At 38.6% G+C, this 13087-nt stretch overlaps 1 protein-coding gene across 2 annotated transcripts in view; it reads left to right on the top strand.

The window, feature by feature from the left end:
- Nucleotides 1–13087, top strand: part of LOC129238672 (small conductance calcium-activated potassium channel protein) — a 171392-nt gene that overhangs the window by 15723 nt on the left and 142582 nt on the right. The gene's annotated exons all lie outside the window — the stretch shown is intronic.

Below are 13087 nucleotides of genomic sequence, written 5' to 3'. Positions count from 1 at the left end.
CGATGCGAGATAAAATGCAATCCTCACTGGATGTTTTGATAGCTGCATGCCATTTGTAGCTTTGACAACTGCTGGAACACAACATTAAAAAACTTCCATTGCTATCTCGCCACACTATGCAACGAGATATAAATATCATGTACATAATATGTAAAATTATATTGAAAAATTGTAGTAGTAGTATAATATGTACATTCACAATATCACTATTAACGGTTTGCTTTATTTATGGTTTATGAGAACTCCCAGCTCGAAAATTTTACACAAAAGAACCAACAACAATTCATTTGTTGCTGATGTTGCTGTTGTAGCAGTGAAAAGGACTTTATTATCGGGGAAGAGCTTTAGAGCAAACCTGCCGACTAAAGGTTCGCCACGAGAAGTCTTTATTATCCGGGAAAAGCTTTAGAGCAAACCTGCCGACTAAAGGTTCGCCATGAGAAGTCTTTATTATCCGGGAAGAGCTTTAGAGCAAACCTGCCGATTAAAGGTTCGCCATGAGAAGTCTTTATTATCCGGGAAGAGCTTTAGAGCAAACCTGCCGACTAAAGGTTCCTTTTAAATTAAAGATTTTTTTTATTTAGTTAGGGCAAATGACTGCCTTCCAACTACCAGGCTAAGACTGAATTGCCCGCCTTCTGATAGAATGGCTTTATTTTATACTTTCTTTTTGCCTTTTCATCAATAAAATATATAATTACAACTAAACATTGTTACAAGTAAAAATCAATAACAAAATTATAAATTCATAAAAATACTATACAATAAAATTTTGCTTAGGCTGACTTAAATTTTGCTTAGGCAGACTTACTTGACAGTAAGCTATGGTTTTGCTTTGGAGTGAGGTATCATATGACAGAAAAAATGTATTTGGTGTGTGCCGTGTGTTTACTTATATTTTGGGTTCAAAAAAAAAAAAGGAAAAAGAATTTTGTCATTGAAATTAAAGTGTTTATTTGACAACAATGGCATTGACATTGAAATGGTTTAAATAATTTAAGTTTGAGTTCATTTACCTATTAAAAATATATTTAAAGAATTCGAAAGAAGTTTGAAAGTGAAGTGAAGGTACTCTACAGCAGTTTATTAAACCCTGCCAGTGCGATGTAGTCACCGATCGTCTTCGTCTAACTCATCAACTCATGGGAGCTTCGAGATGTAGAAGTTGAAAAGCAAGGGTGAAAGGACACCACTGTGTAGATCACATTGCTTTATTCTCCTCTGTTTTGAGTTTTGATCTCGGCGAATGGCTGGCGAATGCCGACCACTCAAATAATTCGCGGATCACTTCTTTAGTCCTGGCGGGAATGTCGACTGTAAAATATCATCTAGTGGCGTTTAGGAGCTGACTGTGGCGAAAGCCCTCTTTAAGTTCAGGAGTCCTCTCGCAGAGACGGTTTTGGTTGAGCCTACGTTGAGTTTACCTGGGTGTTTATGGCGGTGAGTGCTGGTGGTACTGTGCACTCAGCGGACTTCATAAGACTCCCCTTTGTTTGCCGGGTTCCCTAGGTTCCAGTAGTGGGATCACTGTCCCTGCTTTCCACTTCTCAGGAATTATGAGAGTGGTCATTGACATGTGGAATACGCTTGTGAGATATCTTACTTCCAATCAACATCAGGTTGTTAAGTCCATCAGGGCTAATGACTTTGGGCTAATGACTTTTCGGGCTGGCGTAGGTAATCACGCTCATTTGGTAAAACGGGACGCATGTCCCGTATCCTTCCAGCAGGAATGAAGCGAGCCGCAGCAGTTGCACCCACCTTGCGGAATGCGCGTTCGCCTACGCTCACATCGGTAGGGATGAGCAGAGCGGCGAAGGTGTCCTCAGTGAATTCCAATTAGCTTTGTTAAAGTTAACATAAGTCCGGCGATTTGCGAAAACAAAGACGACAGGTCTTTCAAACGAGACGATAATGTGCAAATGGTCTGATGCCGAAGATAGCATAAGTGGCCAGGTTATGCTATTTATCAGAGCAATGCGAACAATTGTTATGGCGAGCTGCTGCTGATAATGGGCAATATATCCTGGTGGGGGCGTTGTCGTTCGCTGTGCTCTACGATCGTTTGGTAGGCTTGAGTACCAAAGATCGTGGTGCGCATTAAAGTGTAGCAGGCAACTGTATATATATGTTAAACATTTCGAACTTAGCATCGCCTGACCGGAAAGCTATTCCTTGAGATGTACTGCACAGTGTGGTGGACAATGAATGCTAGGCCAAAACCATTGCTTCGCTCGCGATCTTTTCGGTGCTCGTTGTAGCCCTCTCTGGTGATCAGGGCTTCGAGTTTTATCTGCACTGGTGCCCGGAGGGACTTCTCCCTCCCGAAAGAATTTTCTTACACTCAAATAATATCTGATGAATAGCTGGTTAAAAGGTTGTAAAAACTTTAATGCACTTTGTTAAATTAATAGAAATTAAAATAAGCATTTTTGAGCATACATGTATATATGTACAGGGTTTGATTGAAAAGTAATGAGCCTTATTTTTTTTAAGCACTTTTATTAAACTTTTGGCTTATACAACTAATATTCTTCAAAATAGGACCTTTGAGCGTCAATACACCGCTGGTAGCCGTCCTTCCAATGCAGGAAACATTTTTTAAACTCATCCGCCGGAATCGCGTTCAATTCTGCTGTCACAGTTTTTTGGATCGCCTCGATGGAGTTGAAACGCCTGCCCTTCAGCTTTCTTTTCAAGCGCGGGAACAAGAAGAAGTCCGGAGGGGACAGGTGTGGGCTGTAGGGAGGGTGGGGAAGCACCGGAACCCCCATCTTGGCCAATGCAGAGGTGCAGAGGAAGACGGTGTGCACCGGCGCATTGTCATGATGAAGGGTCCAATTGTTGACGAGGTCGGACCGAATCCGGGCGACGCGGTTTTTCAGCCGAAGGAGCACTTCTTTGTGAAATGCCGCGTTTACAGTGCTGCCTGGAGGTACAAACTCCTTGTGGACGATGCCTCGAGAGTCGAAAAAGATGATCAGCCTTCCAGATCGCTGTTCGTCTTCGACGTCCGCCCGGCCTTCCTTGAACGACTTCTGCCACCGTTTTACCTGGGCACTGGACAGAGATTGGTGCCCGTAAGCCTCCTTGAGTAGTCCAATGGTTGCGGTACTCGTTTTGTTTAGCATTACGCAAAATTTGATCGGGTAACGTTCCTCCAACGATCGCTGCATTTTCGTCACTGCAAAATCCTAACACACTTTTAAAACAGCTTTCACGCGCGGAGCGATGTTGACTGCACCGCTGGAAGGGGAAGGTCCAACGATCATTTTCCGCCACCAGCCGATTCGGTTGATCGTTTGGCAGACGCTCCGCGCGGGAAGGCTCATTACTTTTCAATCAAACCCTGTATTATACATATAAAAAATTTTCAAAACTCGAATGTGCCAAAAACCAAAACCTCAAACTAAACGCGCTTGAATTATGTTTACTATTCAACACCCATCAGAATTAGAAAACGGCTTGAACACAGTCTTATCATTCAGCGCATTTTTTTGAATCTTCACTAATATCTTTGGTTTAGGAGTTATCTTGATTGGCGTTTGGGTGTGGCGCTTATACTCTGTATTTTATCGCAAAGATATCTGCTTTTCTAAAGCTATTTGAAGCGCTTGCTATCAAATGACCGTTTCAATCTCTCCATCAATTTTCCATTTCCAACATAGGTTTTGTAAAGACAAATTAACTATTGGTATTGGTATTCCCGAATTCACAACTCACATCTCAGGTTTAGAGAAAATGCTTCCACTGATATTTATAATACCTATATATTGTTTTCTGATGTAGTTGATAAAGCACCCACTCATTGCTTATTTATAAACTCTATCTTCTCAGTTTTCAACTTGGTCTCCTCCGTTGGATGTTTTCTTTTTCTATGATATGGCGATGAAGAATAGTTTTTTAAACAATACGCACGATTGAAGAAAAGAACTGAATACTATCGTTAGTTGGTGTAATACAAAGGATATGTCAATCAATCTTAAGAAAGGCAAAATTATGTGTTTATCAAGAAGAACTGTTTAGCCGATTTCTCATAAAATACGCTATTGCAGTCTGGAACAAAAATACATATAACTTTGTTGACTTAGGTGTTGTAATGTGTTACAATTTTTTTGAAAGGTCTCGCTATATGATTTTTCTCCATGCAATAGTCATCTAAAGCGTATCAAACTTCATATTCGTAGAAAAACGATTGAAATAATATTTATGATTAAACAGCTTATATGTTAAGATCGAGTTGTATCCCATTTCTAATGGCAGAAGTTGTCCTTAATATTCCCTCTCTCTCTCTTTAAAATCGTGTAAAACCAATTACAAACTGTATGAACGATTTCAGCTGAGGAATTTCTGTTCTGTAGTTGAACATTTTTAGGTCGAGACCTTGACAAACTTTTGCCTTTCATGGTCCAGCACCAAAACAAAAATGATCCGTACGTCACGCGGATTGCGTCGCTCTTGTCGGTTGGGTTGCATTTAATAACATTATTAATAATATATTCAAATTAGAAGCTTGCCATTTTTAATCGCTTTGAGCCATTTTTATTTACTAATGGTGGATTTTTACTTGGCTTTAGTTCCTGAGTACTTTTATATGTCTGATGAGAGGCCTGAAACCAGAGAACGCAATTAAAAATACATATAATATATAAATAGAGAAATCAGATTTTCGATATATAAGGCAACCGTGTACTAATAATTTCCTTCAGTATATAAAAACCAGTCAGCAGGATCATTACTCCACTACAAGAGACGATCATAACCAAGCCTCATATGAATGTTCAATAAGCGTAAGCGAGGTAAAAACATTAGCATGGGCCAAACAATAACAACACATCAATACCTGCTTCCTCCGTTTTGCACTACATGCAACCAACTTTTAACACATAGGAAGATTTATGTGCAACAGTTATTATACCTTTGCGGGCATTACACGTAATTTCATGGGAGGCACACACCTAATCTATATATTAAAAATTCCACCAGAAAACAATATACAAATGATAGAGAGGCAAGAGACTTCTGTCAACACTTGTCTATACTTTGTTAAACCGTATGATTACTCACCACAGATAAACAAAAAGTTATAGAAGATAAGACACCCCTCATTTTTATAAATATGTCTCAACTAATGTGGGGAAATAAAAAAAAAAACTTTCACACGAGAATTTCATTTTCCCTTAATTTTGAACAATCTGCTACAAATAAAGGGGCTCAGGCACATAATATATAAACATTTTCCATTGTGCGTTGATTTTCTATTAAGTAGGTTGGGTTAGGTTAGGTTCGCCACGCTTATACCTTTTGGTCCCTAGCGATACCAGACGGAGACCGACCTCTATGAATACCGAAAGTAGACATCTTGTAGGATGTCAGCGCTTTTGGCGAATCTAAGCAGCGCTGGAAGATGCGTTTTTAAAAATGTCGGACAAACGCACAGAAGGTGTTCTAAAGTTTTCTCAACATCCTCTATGCATTTTCTGCATTTGTCCGTGTTAGCAATCCCTATCTTGTACGCATGTGCAGCCAATAGATTATGACCTGTTAGCATACCTATAATAGTTCTGCAGTCCTTCCACGAGAGAATAAGTACGAATTGAGTCAGTTTTTTGTCGTTAGATCTACACATGACTTTTGCTGTTTTGCATGTGGTCAGATTAGTCCACCTAGCTTCCACTCGCCTTTTCATGTAGTCGTCCATTTCATTGTATGTTGTATTTAGCGGTTTTGGTATGTCGTTCTTTTGCTCAAAAGGTAGTCTAACAGCACCTTTTGCTATCTCATCTACTATTTCGTTCCCGATAATGCCTTTGTAACCAGGTACCCAGTAGATTGCAGCTTACTGTTTGCGGCTAGCTTTTCTATGGCCTCCCTGCTCCGTCGAACATTTTTGGACTTAATACAATATGAGCTTATTGCTTTTATTGCTGGTTGACTGCCCGCGTATATATTAATTGTTGAGGTCTTTCTTGTTCTAGTGTAGGCTAGCTCCGCGGCTTTTCCACAGCAAAAACTTCCGCTTAGAAAATACTGCTGTGGTCTGGCAGCTTGATAGGCTGCCTTATCCCTAGTTTTGAGCAGTAAACACCCTCGCCCAATCCATCTGAAGTTTTAGAGCCGTCTGTAAAGATGTGAAAAGTTCTATGACCAGGCTTCATGCCTTTGTGCCATCCCTCCTCTTCAATTGTTGTGCGAAACCTTCTCTCCCAACTAAAGTGCGGAGTCATGTAGTCTGTGCAACCTGAGCTCCACTTTCCTATTGAGCTGTGACCCAAGGTTCTGCTGGTGAATACTCCAGTAGCCACTAACCTCCTCGCGGATTTCGCTGCCAGGCTTTCCGCCATAAGGTCAATAGGTGGCATGCTGAGTATCATTTTCAGCGCCACCCTTGGAGTGGTTTTCCTCGCTTCTATTAAGTAACTTTGAGTCCGTTTTAATCTTCATGTGATCACCTGGGCCTTACCAGACTTTTTCCAATGGCATTTCGAAACCTATACCGTTTATCCATTTCCTATTTTACTATATCTTAAGGCAAACAATTTTAAAAATATTTGCGATAATTTAATTAACAGGAGTATTACAAATAAATTATCTCTTAATATCCAAAAATACTTTCATATGAAATTTTCTAAAATACTAAATTCAATAGGCTCTGCTTATAGCCTTCTTTCCCTAGAATACTGAGAGTTAATTGTACTATTATTGAATTCTTAGTAGAGCTCTATATACCTGCGAGTGGCTCTAAACTCTCTCGAATGTCGCTCATTGCTCAGCTGCTCAAATTTTTGTTCGAAATTTTTAGTTCTGACTAATTTGTTAAACTTAAAAAAATGCTGACAATAAAGTCAAAACAAAAGCACCTAAATTATTCGAAAAAAATCGATATGCTCAAGCTCACGTTCAAAAATTTTCGAGTAATGAGTATCGGATGGGGTGTGTAGGTTACTCATACGCCTGGGCTGTTCGAAAATGTGCGAACAAAATCGGGTGCTATAATTCTTAGACAACGGCTTAGAAGAGCTTCATTTTGTAGAACATTTATCGTCTTACGGTTCCCAGTGTATGGCCATAGATTTGAAGCCACTTGCTTCTAGACGCACTATATACAGGGTTGGCCATATTAAACTGACCCATTGAGTAACCCTATAACTTTTTACTGTAATTTCAGATCAGCTAATGACATACCGCGTTGGAAGCGTCAGTCGAAGGAGATTTATACCATGAAACAGTACACCCCAATAGAACGCGCTGAAATTGTTCAGCTGTACATTCAAAATTCCTTCTCGATTGTAAAAACGCAACGTGCGTGGAGAAAAAAAAATAAAGTGAAAAGTGCGCCGCCAAAGAACGCAATCAAGCAAATGCACAAAAGATTTTTGTCTTCCGGCACTGTGGCTAATACCCGACGTCCAAATAAAAAGCGGCCAAGACGATCTAACGAAAATATCGCGGCCGTACGAGCCAGTATCGAGTCATCGCCCCGAACGTCAGGTAATCGTCGTTCTGCTCAGTTGGACATCCCTCGGACCACTCTACGACGTATCATTCGTTTGGATTTGGGGATATTCCCGTACAAAATACAACTAAATCAACAACTGTTGCCGGCCGATAAGCCTCGTCGCTTGGAATATGCCAATTTTGTCGTCCGAATGGCCCAAACTGATGAGGATTTTTGGCATCAAATCATGATGAGTGATGAGGCCCATTTCTCCTTGAACGGAACCGTAAATAAGCAAAGTTGCCGTTTCTACGCCACTGAAAACCCTCAAATTATTGAAGAGGTACCTCTCCACGACCAAAAAGTTACAGTCTGGTGTGGCATTTGCGCTGATATGGTCATTGGGCCGTTCTTCTTTGAAAATGGTCAACACCAACCATTGACCGTCAATAAAGAGCGTTATCGGGCCATGATAACCGATTTTGTGATGCCGATTGTTCGTGAAAATGGTATGGAGCACTTCTGGTTTCAGCAAGATGGCGCACCACCACACACAGCACGAGCCACCGTCAACTTATTGAAGACTTTGTTCCCTGGCCGTTTGATATCAAAAAGCGGCGATTTTGACTGGCCGCCACGATCACCGGATTTGACGCCACAGGAATTTTTTCTTTGGGGCTATTTGAAATCTAAGGTTTACGTCAACAAGCCAAAGACACTAGGCGCACTTAAGGCCAATATCCGACGGGAAATAGCCGCCATATCGGCCGAGACGCTGGCCAAAACTATGGAAAACGCCGAAAAACGGGCACATTACGCTATACGAGCTAAGGGCGACCACTTGCGCGATATCATATTCAAAAAGTGATGTAAACGAATCTCCTTGAACTAAATTAAATGTTTTTCACAATGAAACACAAAAAAATGTTTCTTTTTCCATATTTTTTTAATAATCACATGGGTCAGTTTAAGATGGCCAACCCTGTAAGTATAGGGCTTGAGGCCACAGTAGCCATAGTTATAAGCTTATTGTATTTTATAGTTAACTATAAATACAATTGTCAATAAAAAAAAGTACATAAAGTTCGTAATCATGATGGAAAGAATAATGAGATGGCGCCTATCTCGGTCCCGTTACTTTGCTCTCAGCGAATTTGACAACGCGTTACTTGATTATAGCTCCAGTATGGCCAGATTACCATTTTCGTAACTTGATTTAGCATTTTTTTTTGTTATTTAGTTTCGGAGTTTTAATTATTTCTTCATGCCATTTTTCTAGCCTGTTCTAATTAAAATGTAATGTTTATAATTTTGTAAAATATACATTTTTTAATAATTAGTTAAATAGTTCACTCAGTTTCATTTAGCTTTACTCTTTTTAAACATCTGGTGGCATTGCCCGCGATTGCAGGTGTTGTTGTGTTCTTCTGCTTTCGGCAGTCAAATCTCTCTTTCGCTACTCCAGTGTTGCCCAGCTTTGGATATAAAAACGCACTAAAATGCCCATTTAAAGAAAATAAAACACCAAATTTTTATTGAATTGCTTAAAGAACTTTGTATGCGTGACAAATTTTCTTTAGAATATGCGTTTTTTTAAAATAAATGTGTTATGCTTATGTACAAGTTAATTTATGAGTTTTTTTGTTAAGCGAGATTCTTTTGTTAAGGGAATGACTTGTTTGCTATATTTGAGGTTATGCAACTAGATAAGGTACTCTTTTTGTAAAAATGTCAGTATGGTTTCTTTAGTATTTTCTGGTATTTTGTGGCTTATTTTTACAATTAATACACGTCTTGATGCCCTATGTCCCACTAAGGATTGATGGCCGGAAGAAACGATTACACCTCTATGGTTTTAATCCGCATTCAGTAAATTCAAACGCCTTTTAAAATGTGTAAAAAGGTTTTCAATCTTAAGAAGAGTTGAGAGAGTTTAATATTCTTGCATAACCTCAAAAGGAGCAAAAAATTAAATTCACACTTTCAAAATATCAAATTTTATAAGAACCAACTAATTTTCATTAGCACTAAAATCTTCACAGAGCGGCCTTTTTTAACCTTCTTTCTTTTTTAACTTGAAGCTTCAATAGCTTTAAATTAAAAAAAGAAACAAACACGAAACTTCAAAATTTTCGCATTTGCGGTATAAAAAAGCACTAAATTTATTGCGAAGAGCAAATGGTTGGCAACACTGCACAACTCGGAAAAACGTGACGTCACGCACTCTTGATGGGCGCAACCTTCTTTCTATCATTCTTGATTCGCAATATTTATCTACGACATTTCTCACAGAGCACTGCGATTTTATTCTCCGTTTTATGTAAAAGTTTTTAAATCAATTTATTCAAATTTTGCTTTCATTACAAGAGCTTTTAATGTACTAAGGAAAGCATTGATCTAGATTTTGCCCTTCTTAGATAATTTTTTTCTTTTTTTATTAGCATGAGTTCGTGATTGTACTTTTGGTCTGTGAAGTTTTGTAGTTATAGACCTAAATAATGGAATAAATATTGTAAATAAACAAAATAATATGTTTTTAAAAATTAGATTTTAAGCAGGCCTACGAATATATATGTAAATAACTAAATAAATATTTAAATCCCTCCGCAATTTCAAACTCAAATGCGCATAAGTGTTTCACAGGCGAACATTAAAGAAATGCTCTATAGCAAGGAAATGCTTCTTCTAAAGTTTGGGTTTATTTTTTTGTGTCTTTGTTCCGTCAATATTTTTAATGAAAATATACTTATAGATACTTGTTTACCCTTTGCTCATTCATACATATGCGGATTGCGCAAACTTATGAGGTCTCAAAGGGACACACAAAAAAGGTGCCCGCACGAAGGTTAAATTGACTGTAGATGTATGTATGTATATGTATATAGCAAATTCCTTCGAGCAAGTGAATAGGGTATGCGCTGATGAAAAATGATGCCGTGATGAAGGGGCGTCGTGCTGAATGATGTCTTTAGCGCATTAACGTCTTTTACCTAGTCACTTGTATGTCCTATTCAGCATTTTAATTAATGTAAAACTTTCAGCCTTATTACATTATAAGCAGACTATGTACCGAAGTACTCTTAAGTACACAGAAAGCGAATGAGAATAAGCAAGAATGGACTCACCGTGTAGAACCAGTGTAAAATATATGCCTGTAACTTCGTATATAAAGCAATTAAAATTAAATTATTTGTGTATAAGCAAACATTTACTTCATCGCTATAACCGTCATCAAAGTTTATGTATGTATGTGTTTGTGAATACGCAAGGCGCATGCGAATTGGGGAAGGATTTGTTCAACGCTCCACTACATAGAAAACGTTACGCCAAATTTCAACAGCTAACATCATTATTGGACAAGAAATGAACAATAAAACCAACGACCTTTGCTAATAAAAATGTTACTGAAGAGTAGAGTGGGCACAATTGCAAACACGTTGACGAGCGAATAAAAAAAAAAAAATTGCCGAAAAAGGTAGCTACTTAAAAAAGGAATTATAATTTTGTGGCATTAGTATCAAAGCACGAAACGATGGAAAATCAAGCAGCTGTTCAAGTGCTTAAGGTCAAAACCAAGTACTGCCTCTGAATAATAGAACAGGAACACTCATTACCATCTCCTGATGGTAATTAGGCACACAAATGGGAGGCCTTTCGGGTTAACTTCCACTACGAACAGGTAGAAATGCAGAATTATAATTACATGAATGATGGCAATGCCATCATTGTTGCACAGTCTGCGATATCCGACGTCATTAACGCTCCCAGCTCTGAGCCTTATATATAGATTAGATATAAATTATTGTTTTTTAAATAAAGCATGGAGTATCATCTTCTGCATATTAGTGAAGGACAATTTAAATACCTTTTATACTAAAACTATTTTTTCCGTTCGCTTTAAATAGCGCACAGGTAAATATTCCATGTCAACTGAGTATTTTGGACATGGTTTTAAATTTTTCTAAAAATTGAATCGAAAATATTACACTTTACAAATTTCTATACCTAAATTTTCAACGCCGAATAAATCCTAAAATTATCGTCTTTTTTCTTAAGTTTGCTTCGTATTATACTCAAACCTACAAATAAAAAATTTTAAGAAAAATGTATGACAATGTCTAAAATACTTCGACCCCTTGACATAGAAGGCTTGACTAACTTTTTAGCCATAGAATAAATTTGGGGGGGAGCATCAAGAAAAACGATATATGCTTATAAATATTAGACCATATCGCTTTTAAATCTCGATCGGCAGATATTTGTAATTGTCTATTCTGCGTAGCAGTTTATACATGCACTAGTATAGCTCTTTAACGCCGTATTTGAATAGCTCAGCTCAGTATTTGTGGCGTCGTCTTGATGTTGTTCCTCAAATAGAGGGACGTACAGTATTAAGCCGACTCCGAACCGCAAATATTTTTATGAGGAGCTTTTTCATGGCAGAAATACACTAGGAGGTTTGCCATTGCCTGCCGAGGGGCGACCGCTATTAGAAAAAATTTTTTCTTCATTTTGGTGTTCAACGAGATTCGAACCTACGTTTCTCTCTGAATTGCGAATCACTAGGGCGGGTCGATTTAAAAATCGCTCATTGCTCTGTGAAAATCGTGTATGTTTATCTAAAACAAATGCCCGGATGTCACAAACCACTTCTTGACATGCCCTCTTTAAGTAACTCATATAAATTCGAATGGGTTGGTGCGTGACTACTAGGCCGGGTCGATATGTGGGGAGGCAAAAAAATCGCCCATTGCTCTGTGAAAATCATATTCTAGGGATCAAAATAATAAACTTTGCCGAAGGAACCATACCTCTAAAACGAATTCTGATATCCCCCAATTTGGGTCGAACGAAATATCCCACTTTGACCCATTTAGAGTGCTCCAATCGTGTCCAAATGTATGACCGACCCCCACTAACTTTGGACGGCCGATCCACCCATGCCAGTGGCACACCCCCTGGAACTCCCCTGGGGGTTCCCCATACAATCATTTCAAAATATCACCATTTTTGGCCTTTACATGAGAAAAGAAACTAAAAAGTTCGATGAGGGACATCAGAATTCGTTTTAGAGGTATGGTTCCTTCGGCAAAGTTTCTTATTTTGATCCCTGGAATATGATTTTCACAGAGCAATGGGCGATTTTTTTGCCTCCCCACATATCGACCCGGCCTAGTAGTCGGAATTTATATGAGTTACTTAAAGAGGGCATGTCAAGAAGTGGTTTGTGACATCCGGCCATTTGTTTTAGATAAACATACACGCACTAACTGCTTATTGGTGTCAGCTGTCTATAATGCCGGTTCTTAACACTAAGCTCACGGACGTTTCTTATATACCTGTTTCTACGGTACCCGTCAAATGAAAGGGTGAATTTAAAAATCCGATTTATTCAAGTTAACTTCAAATTGCACAATATTTGCCTTCACGTTTAAGTAAAGTATCAAGAAATAATAACAATAATACCAACGGATAGTCTTACTTACTCAGTACATTTTTACAGGCATATTCCGCTTTGTCTGTGCATTTTCCGCATAACACTTTGTAGAAGTGGTTTGTGGTTGTCTTCTATTTGTACACCTGCATGTCTGGTGCTTAGAAGGAGAACGTCTATGTACAGCTTACTTTTATATACAGTAAGGATACAAT

The sequence above is a fragment of the Anastrepha obliqua genome, chromosome 2 (genome assembly GCF_027943255.1).
Source record: "Anastrepha obliqua isolate idAnaObli1 chromosome 2, idAnaObli1_1.0, whole genome shotgun sequence".
NCBI classification, from domain to species: domain Eukaryota; kingdom Metazoa; phylum Arthropoda; class Insecta; order Diptera; family Tephritidae; genus Anastrepha; species Anastrepha obliqua.
Note: the sequence above shows the minus strand (reverse complement) of the source record. Positions and strands in the feature narration are given on the sequence as shown.